This window comes from Schistocerca nitens, chromosome 5 (genome assembly GCF_023898315.1).
Source record: "Schistocerca nitens isolate TAMUIC-IGC-003100 chromosome 5, iqSchNite1.1, whole genome shotgun sequence".
Classification (NCBI taxonomy): Eukaryota; Metazoa; Arthropoda; class Insecta; order Orthoptera; family Acrididae; genus Schistocerca; species Schistocerca nitens.
In genome coordinates, this window is record NC_064618.1 from 301,318,225 (window position 1) to 301,331,595 (window position 13,371).

The window sequence follows — 13,371 nt, forward strand, 5'->3', positions numbered from 1 at the left end:
CCCCTATGTGTTTGTGTACCCTTATGTATTTGTTTTCTTCCTGTCTCTGTGTAGTTTCATAGAATTTTTTCTTTTCTAATACTATTCACCATGATGAGGAATACTGTTATCCTCAAATATAATTGGTATTAATAATATGTTATTTACTTTGTAAAGATGTTTAGACATTTATCTGTTCTGTGTTAATGCTTAGGTGTGAAGTTGATGTTTCAAGAGTTATTCTGATCTTTTATGTATGTACTTATGTCATTATTTTTGTAACACTGATGTATATGTTTATTTCTATTCTTTTGTAAAGCCCCTATTACTCCGAATGTTATCTGTACTATTATGTTTTTAATGATGTTTTCTGTATCTTTGTAATTGTATTCTCATGTTATAAAATTGTAATTGACACCAGGTCATCAAATTAAGTAACTTGTAAGTTACATTTCACTGCACATGTTTTTGTTGGTCATAGTATATGGACAATATGTGAGAAGTAGAGACTGTTAGTGTTTGCACGTGTGTTAATAATTCAGCAAGGGACTGGATAACAGCATTGCTGGTTCTAAGGACAATTCCAAAAACTTTGTGAGTGCACAAGTGGTGGTTATGGACTTGCTATATTCTCCGCAAGACTCTTTGATGGTGATTGTGCGCCTGCACAGTCGCAACAGATGGCTGTTGGCCGTCTCTACAAGGACTGCAGTGGGTCTGCACCTCTGGTGGCCCACCAATACCACAATCTCTACCAGGACTACAGTGGGTCTGCTCTGTGATGACCTACCAAACGATATTCTTCAAAACTTCGATTGACTCCGCTGTGGGTTTGCTCTGTTGTGGCCCATGACCTGTCAGCATGTCAAGAGTCAGCACTGTCTTTCCGTTGGAAGGACAACGCTACTTCTTCAAGACTGCATGGAAATCCACTACTTCCGTGTGCATTGTCTTTTACTGCTCAGACTTTGAGAAAAACACTGCAATGTGATGAATGATCAGGACTGTCTTTATGGACTGTGAGAAAATTTTAGCTTTTGACCAACATAGTATCAATAAGTATGTGCATTTGATTTCTTTGTTATTGTAATTACGATTATGAAAAATTTTAACAAATATGTATTGGCCAGTGCCCAAAAAATTTTGTAAAATTTTTTGTGCGGAGCATGGGGGCTATGTAAGTAGGCTGTTTAGGTTTTTTTATTGGTAACGCCACCTCAGTATGAAAATCACCGGCTGTGCCGTGTGCAGTCTGTGGCTGCTTTGCATTGTTGTAATACTCAACCATTGTAGTGTTAGGCAGCTGGCTGTGAACAGCGCGTAACGTTGCGCAGTTGGAGGTGAGCCGCCAGCAGTGGTGGATGTGGGGAGAGAGATGGCGGAGTTTTGTAATTTGTCATGATATCAAGGTAAATACATTGTTTGTTCTCTATTAATATCTTTCATTTGCTAACTATCCCTATCAGTAGTTAGTGCCTTCCATAGTTTGAATCTTTTATTTAGCTGGCAGTAGTGGCGCTCGCTGTATTGCAGTAGCTTGAGCAGCGAAGATTTTTGGTGAGGTAAGTGATTTGTGAGACGTATAGTTTAATGTTAGTCAGGGCCATTCTCTTGTAGAGAATTTTGAAAGTCAGATTGCGTTGCGCTAAAAAATATTGTGTGTCAGTTTAAGCATAGTCTTGTACAATTTTTCTAAGGGGACGTTTCAAAAGTTTTGGAAAAACATATATTTGTGAAAATCAAATCTGAAGGCAGCCAAGTCTCAACATCTTATATTTCCCATAAAAAATCACATATCCTCTTTATGTTATGAAATTTTACTTAATATTTAGAGTTATTATTATTAACGTTAATCCACTACATTTTCATATATGGGCGAGTGGCAGTAGCGTCTTTATTACTGTTATATAGTTTGTAATGAGTGTGAAACTATAATCAGAATACATAGAACTGATACTGAATTCACCACACATACAAATGTAACCTATTCCAGCACTTCATGGTCCTCGTTATCATCATTTTCATTAAGCACATTCTCTGAACTGAGGTCCAGATAAAACTCGCTGTTCTCTTCAGGCATGAACTCTACAAGTTTGTGAACTTTATGTGTTTAAAATTTGATTTAGTACATTTCAGAAGTCTTTGTGTGTCAAAGTTATTTGCCTTCTGTCTACCTACTTCCGCATTAGATTTTGCAAGGCGTCTACAGACTGTGGAGAAATAACATACAGTGGTCTCCCTCGATGTTATTTGAAGCAAATGGTGGCCTTCTATGACTCCAGTGACTTTAAGCAACAGTTCATGGCAACCTGTTGAAAACTTCAAAATGGTTCAAATGGCTCTGAGCACTATGTGACTAACTGCTGTGGTCATCAGTCCCCTAGAACTTAGAACTACTTAAACCTAACTAACCTAAGGACATCACACACATCCATGCCCGAGGCAGGATTCGAACTTGCGACCGTAGCGGTCGCGCGGTTCCAGACTGAAGGGCCTAGAACCGCTCGGCCACTCCGGCTGGCCCTCTTGAAAACTTTATCACTGTAAAATTTCTGAAAGGGACGTTGTTACCACCAACATTACTCTTAGGATCGGTAGTGAGGTCGCTAACAATCAAAGTTTCTGAAGACCTCAGCGTGCTTTTTACGTACTGGAATGCTGAAACCATGGAACATGGGGTTATTGCGGGGGCACTTCTTCACGAGCTGCGAGCTTTTATGGTTCAAATGGCTCTAAGCACTATGGGACTTAACATCTGAGGTCATCAGTCTCCTAGACTTAGAACTACTTAAACCTAACTAACCTAAGGACATCACACACCCATGCCCGAGGCTGGATTCGAACTTGTGACCGTAGCAGGGGGGGGGGGCGGACTGAAGCGCCTAGAACCGCTCGGCAACAACGGCCGGCGAACTTTTAATGAAGAAATAGGCGTCAGAGTAGCCAGTCGGGGTCCCTATAGCAATGAAAATGCGTGCTTCGGGCCTTTTATGTAAGTGAATATCAGAGAAATTGATGACACAGGTTTTCGCAAATGTTCATATATACAATCGCAGGGGCACAGCTCTGATAAAGCCGGTTCACCGTAAGATGAACAAAAGCCAGGAGCTTGCATACGTGCGACAGTCTCAAAGTCAATGACGGTGTGCTTTAGGCCCTTGTGGTTCTCAGCGTCTCGCTTGTTTTTAATGATTTTGTTCCTTGCCAAGATTTGTTGTATGCTACTTTTCATCTGTCTTCGCTGTTTGTGTGTTGTACATTTGAATACGTCACGAAATGAGAAATGTGGAGAAAGCTGTACTACAGTTTTAACGAATTACTTTATGCGAAGGAAAATGGAACGCTGTAACATTCTTGTTTTTGAGTTTTATTGAGTGTCGAAGATAGCAGCGCCACGCGTAACAGTTGTGGCGTTTACGAAGACACTTTGATTGTAAAAATTACATCAATAATAACGTTTCTGTGGCTTCAAACGGAGCCACTTTGACGTGGAATATTCGCAACGTTTTCAAAGATCACGTGGCTTCTCCAAAGACGTTCCCAATACCTTAACTCACCCTGGTAGTTGTACGTCAACCCAAAAAGTAACAAATGAGAGAACATGTGACCAGATTACCGTCTTGCAACATTAGTTTCTTCGTAAAATGTTGAAATACAGAGTCCTGTCAAAAGAACGAAATCCTTCATTAAAGTTCATCAGAAAGTGATGTTGGATCTCTGACGCAAGACTGAATATGTAGTGTAATAGGAAATTACCTATTAGGTTTGTAGCCATTCTTTGCTAACAGTTTAGAGACCCTGTGGCCGCAATTTAAGGAAAACAACATCTGGTCCTGTAGCAAAACAATAATACACGAAATGTTCAAATGTGTGTGAAATCTTATGGGAGTTAACTGCTAAGGTCATCAGTCCCTAAGCTTACACACTAATTAACCTAATTTATCCTTAGAACAAACACACACACCCATGCCCGAGGGAGGACTCGAACCTCCGCCAGGACCAGCCGCACAGTCCATGACCGTAGCGCCTCGGCTAATCCCGCGCGGCAATAATACACGCCCACACGTCGCATAACTTAACGTGATGAAAGCAGGTAACTAGGAACTCGGCTGGAATTTATGCTTCCATATTCCACCGTATTCTCCTGTTCTCGTGACTTCTGACTTTTGCGTTCTCATTCATTATTCGTGACAAGAACTACTATGCTATCAATTTTTGGGCTACCCTTGAGGACTTTCTTGGATGAACTGCATTTCCGTAAGACTCTCCCAATGTACCTCAGCCTGACATTTACTTTTTCTACGATAGTACCGCTTTAGGTCGCACAGAATGGTTGCTGCTAGGTATTTAATGGTGATTACTGTTTCCATTCCTTTTCTCTAGTAATGGTCTCGAATAGTAGCAGATTTCGAAGATTATTTATGTACAGTGCGTTACATTTATTTACTTTCAACGTCAGCTACCAATCCCTTCACCAGTCACCGATCATCTGTAGGTCTTCCTCTACCTTGTTACACACAACTCCATCGTGAGGGAAGAACCTCAGGGAGCATCCAACGTCATCCACTAGATCACGTATATATTTTTTATGAACAGTAACAACCCTGTTACATCTCCTTGAAGTACTCCTGAAATTACCTGTACATCTGTCGATTTTGTTCCTTTATGAACGACGTGTTGTGTTTTATATGAGGGACATTGCATAAGTCATGGCAACTAAGGTATATTTTGCGATAATGCGACAGCATGGGAATTCCGCGACGTACATTGAACTGGTAAGGCAGTGCGTATCTGAATGCCAACATAAAGTAGGGTTCCAGTACAGCAGGTCACGGCAAATGTTGAACTGAAAGAGACGCACTGGCACTTTGTGTAAATTTATTATGTACGAGTACAAATGGAACAGAAAGTGAAACAAAATAGTCCCCAAATGCAGTCAAACTCCGTTGGCAACGACAAGGAGGGCGCTGAATGTCATTCGCATTTGCTATCAATGTATGCCACGTGTCTTCGAAATGCCGTGAGCATATCCGCGCTGCTTGCAATGCGCCTCCCAGGCAATGATTTCTCCAGGTGTATAATGAGACCGAAGTCGTATGGACTGAGGTGTGGTGGAGGAGGATTTCTCACCCGGCTGCTGTACACAACCATTGATGAAGCCTGCAGTGTGGGCTGCAGCGTTATCGTGGAATATGACTGGATTATTCAGCAGTGTCGAACGCTTTCGCCGAAGTGTACATCGTATTGGTTATTGACAGTGCGGCCACCTCTAACAGGGTGATACTCCAGAATACCCGAATACCGTGGATGTCACGCGCCAGAATGAGCATGATCTCTGTTGGAGATGCCCTATCACTCACAGCTGCTCGTAGTTTCGTATGACACTAAGCAGCATTTCTGCCAGCGAGAAAGGCAATTTTCTCGTATGTTCGCTGTTCGACTCTGCTTACATCGGTCTTGTAGTACGACCAAACTCACACTGAGCGTTTCAGGCGTTGCTAACGAGCCATCCATCCTCCCATGCAGTCGCAATCTGTAGGCTGATTTCGGTACTGTTTGTCGCGGGCTTTCGAATGTATTTACTGCGATTACGCTGATGCCACATGTTCGCACCATATACAGTAGTTGCCATGACTAATCGAATCACCGTCATACATTGACAATTCCTGAGCCCAGCTACAAATCTGGTCCGACATTCTATAAACTCATACTTTATTCACTAAATGACAGTGCGCAAGTGTATAGAGTGCCTTTCTGAATTTAAGGAACACGGTATCAATCTGGCCGGAGTTGTCTATGGAGCTCTGAATCTCAAGAACGAAGAGTACGAGCTAAGTTACGAGTGAATGTCAACTCGGTACCAGAGTCACCGCCCCTGTTCGTCATAAAGATGTCATTCCGAACGGGTGTAGCAACGCCATGCACTGCTGAGGCCCCCTCACTGTGGTCCTCTGTGAGTGGTGGCTGGGCACAACAGCAGGTCCAGGTTGGCTGCGGCTTCTGCCCCCGAGTTCTGCAGATGAGAAACTCCAATTCGTTCTTCTTCCAGGCTTCCTAACGATGTCAGCCAAAGGCTCACATTATTATCTTCAGTATATACATGCTGATTTTCTGTTTTTGTTTTGCAAGAGTAACACTGAAGGGAGAATCCATGTAGTTTTTGAATTTAAATAAAAAATTTGTAATTTATGAAATCGACTTCCATTTATGAACCCTACTTCCTACAGTTGCTCCCATTTGTTAGGTCCCTTATTTAACAAATACAATCGCGAACACAATAGGATGTTCACTAGGTAAAGTTCCGCCGTAGCAACTAAATCAAAGGCAAATGGTTTCTTACCATTCGCGTTTCGCTTCTTTCATTTATGAAGCATCTTCAGTGGCCTATAATACGTGTTTGTTTCCATATATATAATAAATGCATTATCTACGAGGGTTGACTGAAAAGTAATACCACCACCTTCGTAACTCTTCAACAGTTTGCAGCATTGGTATGCGGCAGGTACTGGCTTGTTCCGTAGCCTCTTCTCTACAGCTCCCGTTGGCGGGAAGCCTTATCATTGAACGGTTGTGTTGTTACAGTGTAAAGTATGTGTGGTGTCACCGTCAGACACCACACTTGCTAGGTAGTAGCCTTTAAATCGGCCGCGGTCCATTAGTATACGTCGGACCCGCGTGTCGCCACTGTCAGTGATAGCAGACCGAGCGCCACCACACGGCAGGTCTAGAGAGACGTCCTGGCACTCGCCCCAGTTGTACAGCCGACGTTCATAGGGATGTTACACTGACAATTACGCTCTCATTTGCCGAGACGATAGTTAGCATAGCCTTCAGCTACGTCATTTGCTACGACCTAGCAAGGCGCCATAGTATTTGATAATTAATATTGTGAAGCATGTACAGTAACGAGAGATGTTCACCAATTGTGGATTAAAGTTAAGTATTACATCAACTACGTACTTTATTTGCTACTAAAAATTTCCCTTAACTGTTCCAGACCTCACGCCAGTCTGTGTGAGCTTAACGCGTGCCTTTCGGCTACCTTAAAGTGGCTTGGCTGTCTGGCCAAGTTACTACAGTATGGAACCCTGCGCAGACGGTCGGTCAATGCGATTTAAGCAATGTGCAGCCATTGAATTCTTGACAGCAGAAAGTGTCACACCAAAGGAGTTTCATCAGAGAATGAAAGCAGTTTATGGTGATTGTGTTGATGTGAGTACTGTGTGTCTTCACTCTCGTTACGCGAGAGGAGTCCCTGGCACATTTTAAAACTGTGCGCTTTCATTTCGGGAGTCAGCAGCTGGGGTTACCCATCGTGCACATATCTTCCGATAGCGAGGCAAAGCAATGATGTGACCCATACGTTCTTGTGAAATGCCAATTGTGCTTGCAATATCTCTCTGAGTGATACGACGATCGTCCAGAATCAGTCTGTCAACATTTTGCTTGTGGAACTCGGTGGTTGCTGTCACAGGACGTCCAGCTCTTTGTTTGTCACGGAGGTCAGATGTTCCTGCCTCAACATCTTTACACTTAAGACGCACAGTATTCACATCAACACAATCATATAAACTGATTTCATTCTCTGATGAATCTCCTTTCGAGTGACACCTTCTCCTGTCAAGAATTCAATGACTGCACGTTGCTTAAATCGCTTTGTCCGGCAGTCTGCGCAGGGTTCCATACTTTACACTGTAACAACACAACCGTTCAATGATAAGGCTTCCCACCAACTGGAGTTGTAGAGGAGAGGCTACGGAACAAGCCAGTACTTGCCGCATACCGATGCTGCCAACTGCTGAAGAGTTACGAAGGTGCTAAGAGAGTCCGCCGGCCGGTGTGGCCGAGCGGTTCTAGGCGCTTCAATCTGGACCCGCGCAACCGCTACGGTCGCAGGTTCGAATCCTGCCTCGAGCATGAATGTGTGTGATGTCCTTAGGTTAGTTAGGTTTGAGTAGTTCTAAGTCTAGGGGACTGATGACCTCAGGTGTTAAGTCCCATAGTGCTTAGAGCCATTTTTTAGAACTGTGAGACTGTGGTTGCGGAAACAGTGTCGACTTCATCCGTGACGGCTTCAGAAAACTTGTTCATCGTTGGCAGAAATGTATCCTATTGGCTGGTGATTACGGTGAAAAGTGAATATTAGTAATTAAAGATCACATTCTAAGGATTATTTCTCGTTTTGTTTATTAAAATATTTCCATCCAAAACCAATTAACGAAGATGGGGGCATTACTTTTCATTCAACCCTCGTACAGGTCCAGCACACGATTAAAATCACAACACTTGACATCACTGTACAACAGCAGCAAACACAACACTGACGTAGCGCACTGATGATGAAGAACAAACTTGGCAGATGTCGTGCACCCCTGTTATTTATGGTCCGTGGAGCAACACAGTCGACGCGCGGGATTAGCCGAGCGGTCTCAGGCGCTGCAGTTATGGACAGTCCTCCCTCGGGCATGGGTGTGTGTGTTTGTCCTTAGGATAAAAATGGTTCAAATGGCTCTGAGCACTATGGGACTCAACTGCTGAGGTCATTAGTCCCCTAGAACTTAGAACTAGTTAAACCTAACTAACCTAAGGACATCACAAACATCCATGCCCGAGGCAGGATTCGAACCGGCGACCGTAGCGGTCTTGCGGTTCCAGACTGCAGCGCCTTTAACCGCACGGCCACTTCGGCCGGCTGTCCTTAGGATAATTTAGGTTAAGTAGTGTATAAGCTTAGGAACAGATGACCTTAGCAGTTAAGTCCCATAAGATTTCACACACATTTGAACATTTTGTAACACAGTCGCCTCGGCACTGGTTTTGGATAGCGCTATTTTGCCTGCACTGTATTCCTTAACCATGGCAGCAAGCGAATAGTTTACAAAATTAGCAGTTTTGGAAATGCTTCCACCCTTGGCCCGAAAGCCAATGATTATACCCTTTTGAATATCACATAAATATCTCCGTTTCCGCATTGCGACAACGACTGCTCTGTTCTTCTCGTCCCCCCCCCCTTCCCCCCCCCCCCCCCCCGACACGCTTTACATACCCTCCACTGTTAGTGCTACCACCTGCCTTCTGAGTGGTTATTGCAAGTTGACGTCTAATATAGGCAGTGGTATTATTAATGTGATTGCACCGTGTAGGTCAGAATTCGAATTAAGAACAGCTGCGAATATGAGTAACTTAGAAGCAGATATCCTCAGTGTAGCGATGTAATTTAAATCAGTTAATAAAGACCAGTCTTCCATACAGATTGTATACCAATTAGGTTCCTTTAAGAGTACGCTGATGTAACAACACCATACTTAGTGATCATCTACTGTACGGAAGATCCGTGCCTAAGGGCTGGGAAGTTGTACGGGTCACACTAATACCCAAGAAAGAAACAGAAGTAGTTCGCTGCATTATAGACCCATATAACTGACGTCTATTTACAGTAGAATTTTGGAACATATACTGTGTTCGAAGATTATGTATGACCTCGCTGTTAGTAGTAGTTTATCCTGTAGTGAAATAGAAGTGGATACTTCCTGTGACTTATTATGGATGGAGGTTATACTTAACAACCGAGCTAGGTTAATGATTGGCTCCTTTTACCGACCTCCCGACTCAGCAGCATTAGTGGCAGAACAACTGAGAGAAAATTTGGAATACATTTCACATAAATTTCCTCAGCATGTTATAGTCTTAGGTGGAGATTTCAATTTACCAGATATAGACTGGCACACTCAGATGTTTAGGACGGTTGTTAGGGACAGAGCATCGAGTGACATTATACTGAGTGCACTATCCGAAAATTACCTCGAGCTATTAAACAGAGAACCGACTCGTGGAGATAACACCTTGGACCTACTGAAAACAAACAGACCAGAACTTTTCGACTCTGTAAGATAAGAATACGGAATCAGTGATCATAAGGCCGTTGCATCATTCCCTGAATATGGAAGTAAATAGGATTATAAAAAAAGGGAGGAAGGTTTATCTGTTTAGCAAGAGTAATCGGAGGCAGATATCAGACTACCTAACAGATCAAAACGAAAATTTCTGTTCCGAAACTGACAATGTTGAGTGTTTATGGAAAAAGTTCAAGGCAATCGTAAAATGCGTTTTAGACAGGTACGTGCCGAGTAAAACTGTGAGGGACGGGAAAAACCCACCGTGGTTCAACAACAAAGTTAGGAAACTACTGCGAAAGCTTCACTGCAAGTTTAAACGCAGTCAAAACCTCTCAGACAAACAGAAGCTAAACGATGTCCAAGTTAGCGTAAGGAGGGCTATGTGTGAAGTGTTCAGTGAATTCGAAAGTAAAATTCTATGTACCGACTAGACAAAAAATCCTAGGAAGTTCTGGTCTTACGTTAAATCAGTAAGTGGATCGAAACAGCATATCCAGACACTCTGGGATGATGGTGGCATTGAAACAGAGGATGACACGCGTAGAGCTGAAATACACTCCTGGAAATGGAAAAAAGAACACATTGACACCGGTGTGTCAGACCCACCATACTTGCTCCGGACACTGCGACAGGGCTGTACAAGCAATGATCACACGCACGGCACAGCGGACACACCAGGAACCGCGGTGTTGGCCGTCGAATGGCGCTAGCTGCGCAGCATTTGTGCACCGCCGCCAACAGTGTCTGCCAGTTTGCCGTGGCATACGGAGCTCCATCGCAGTCTTTAACACTGGTAGCATGCCGCGACAGCGTGGACGTGAACCGTATGTGCAGTTGACGGACTTTGAGCGAGGGCGTATAGTGGGCATGCGGGAGGCCGGGTGGACGTACCGCCGAATTGCTCAACACGTGGGGCGTGAGGTCTCCACAGTACATCGATGTTGTCGCCAGTGGTCGGCGGAAGGTGCACGTGCCCGTCGACCTGGGACCGGACCGCAGCGACGCACGGATGCACGCCAAGACCGTAGGATCCTACGCAGTGCCGTAGGGGACCGCACCGCCACTTCCCAGCAAATTAGGGACACTGTTGCTCCTGGGGTATCGGCGAGGACCATTCGCAACCGTCTCCATGAAGCTGGGCTACGGTCCCGCACACTGTTAGGCCGTCTTCCGCTCACGCCCCAACATCGTGCAGCCCGCCTCCAGTGGTGTCGCGACAGGCGTGAATGGAGGGACGAATGGAGACGTGTCGTCTTCCGCGATGAGAGTCGCTTCTGCCTTGATGCCAATGATGGTCGTATGCGTATTTGGCGCCGTGCAGGTGAGCGCCACACTCAGGACTGCATACGACCGAGGCACACAGGGCCAACACCCGGCATCATGGTGTGGGGAGCGATCTCCTACACTGGCCGCCGTACACCACTGGTGATCGTCGAGGGGACACTGAATAGTGCACGGTACATCCAAACCGTCATCGAACCCATCGTTCTACCATTCCTAGACCGGCAAGGGAACTTGCTGTTCCAACAGGACAATGCACGTCCGCATGTATCCCGTGCCACCCAACGTGCTCTAGAAGGTGTAAGTCAACTACCCTGGCCAGCAAGATCTCCGGATCTGTCCCCCATTGAGCATGTTTGGGACTGGATGAAGCGTCGTCTCACGCGGTCTGCACGTCCGGCACGAACGCTGGTCCAACTGAGGCGCCAGGTGGAAATGGCATGGCAAGCCGTTCCACAGGACTACATCCAGCATCTCTACGATCGTCTCCATGGGAGAATAGCAGCCTGCATTGCTGCGAAAGGTGGATATACACTGTACTAGTGCCGACATTGTGCATGCTCTGTTGCCTGTGTCTATGTGCCTGTGGTTCTGTCAGTGTGATCATGTGATGTATCTGACCCCAGGAATGTGTCAATAAAGTTTCCCCTTCCTGGGACAATGAATTCACGGTGTTCTTATTTCAATTTCCAGGAGTGTACTAAACACCTTTTTCCAAAGCTGTTTCACAGAGGAAGACCACACTGCAGTTCCTTCTCTAAATCACCGCACGAACGAAAAAATGGCTGACATCGAAATAAGTGTCCAAGGAATAGAAAAGCAACTTAAATCACTAAACAGAGGAAAGTCCACTGGACCTGACGGGATACCAATTCGATTCTACACAGAGTACGCGAAAGAACTTGCCCCCCTTCTAACAACCGTGTACCGCAAGTCTCTAGAGGAATGGAAGGTTCCAAATGATTGGAAAAGAGCACAGGTAGTCCCAGTTTTCAAGAAGGGTCGTCGAGCAGATGCGCAAAACTATAGGCTTATATCTCTGACATCGATCTGTTGTAGAATTTTAGAACATGTTTTTTGCTCGCGTATCATGTCATTTCTGGAAACCCAGAATCTACTCTGTAGGAATCAACATGGATTCCGGAAACAGCGATCCTGTGAGACCCAACACGCTTTATATGTTCATGAGTCCCAGAAAATATTAGATACAGGCTTCCAGGTAGATGCCATTTTCCTCGACTTCCGGGAGGCGTTCGATACAGTTCCACACTGTCGCCTGATAAACAAAGTAAGAGCCTACGGAATATTACACCAGCTGTGTGGCTGGATTGAAGAGTTTTTAGCAAACAGAACACAGCGTGTTGTTCTCAATGGAGAGACGTCTACAGACGTTAAAGTAACCTCTGGCGTGCCACAGGGGAATGTTATGGGATCATTGCTTTTCACAATATATATAAATGACCTAATAGATAGTGTCGGAAGTTCCATGCGGCTTTTCGCGGATGATGCTGTAGTATACAGAGAAGTTGCAGCATTAGAAAATTGCAGCGAAATGCAGGAAGATCTGCAGCGGTTAGGCACTTGGTGCAGGGAGTGGCAACTGACCCTTAACATAGACAAATGTAATGTATTGCGAATACATAGAAAGAAGGATCCTTTATTGTATGATTATATGATAGCGGAACAAACACTGGTTGCAGTTACTTCTGTAAAATATCTGGGAGTATGCGTACGGAACGATTTGAAGTGGAATGATCATATAAAATTAATTGTTGGTAAGGTGGGTGCCAGGTTGAGATTCATTGGGGGAGTCCTTAGAAAATGTAGTCCATCAACAAAGGAGGTGGCTTACAAAACATTCGTTCTACCTTATACTTGCTCATCAGTGTGGGATCCTTGCCAGGTCGGGTTGACAGAGTAGATAGAGAAGATCCAAAGAAGAGCGGCGCGTTTCGGCACAGGGTTATTTGATAAGCGTGATAGCGTTACGGAAATTTTTAGCAAACTCAAATGGCAGACTCTGCAAGAGAGGCGCTCTGCATCGCGGTGTAGCTTGCTGTCCAGGTTTCGAGAGGGTGCGTTTCTGGATGAGGTATCGAATATATTGCTTCCCCCTACTTACACCTCCAGAGGAGATCACGAATGTAAAATTAGAGAGATTCGAACGCGCACGGAGGCTTTCCGGCAGTCGTTCTTTCCGCGAACCATACGCGAC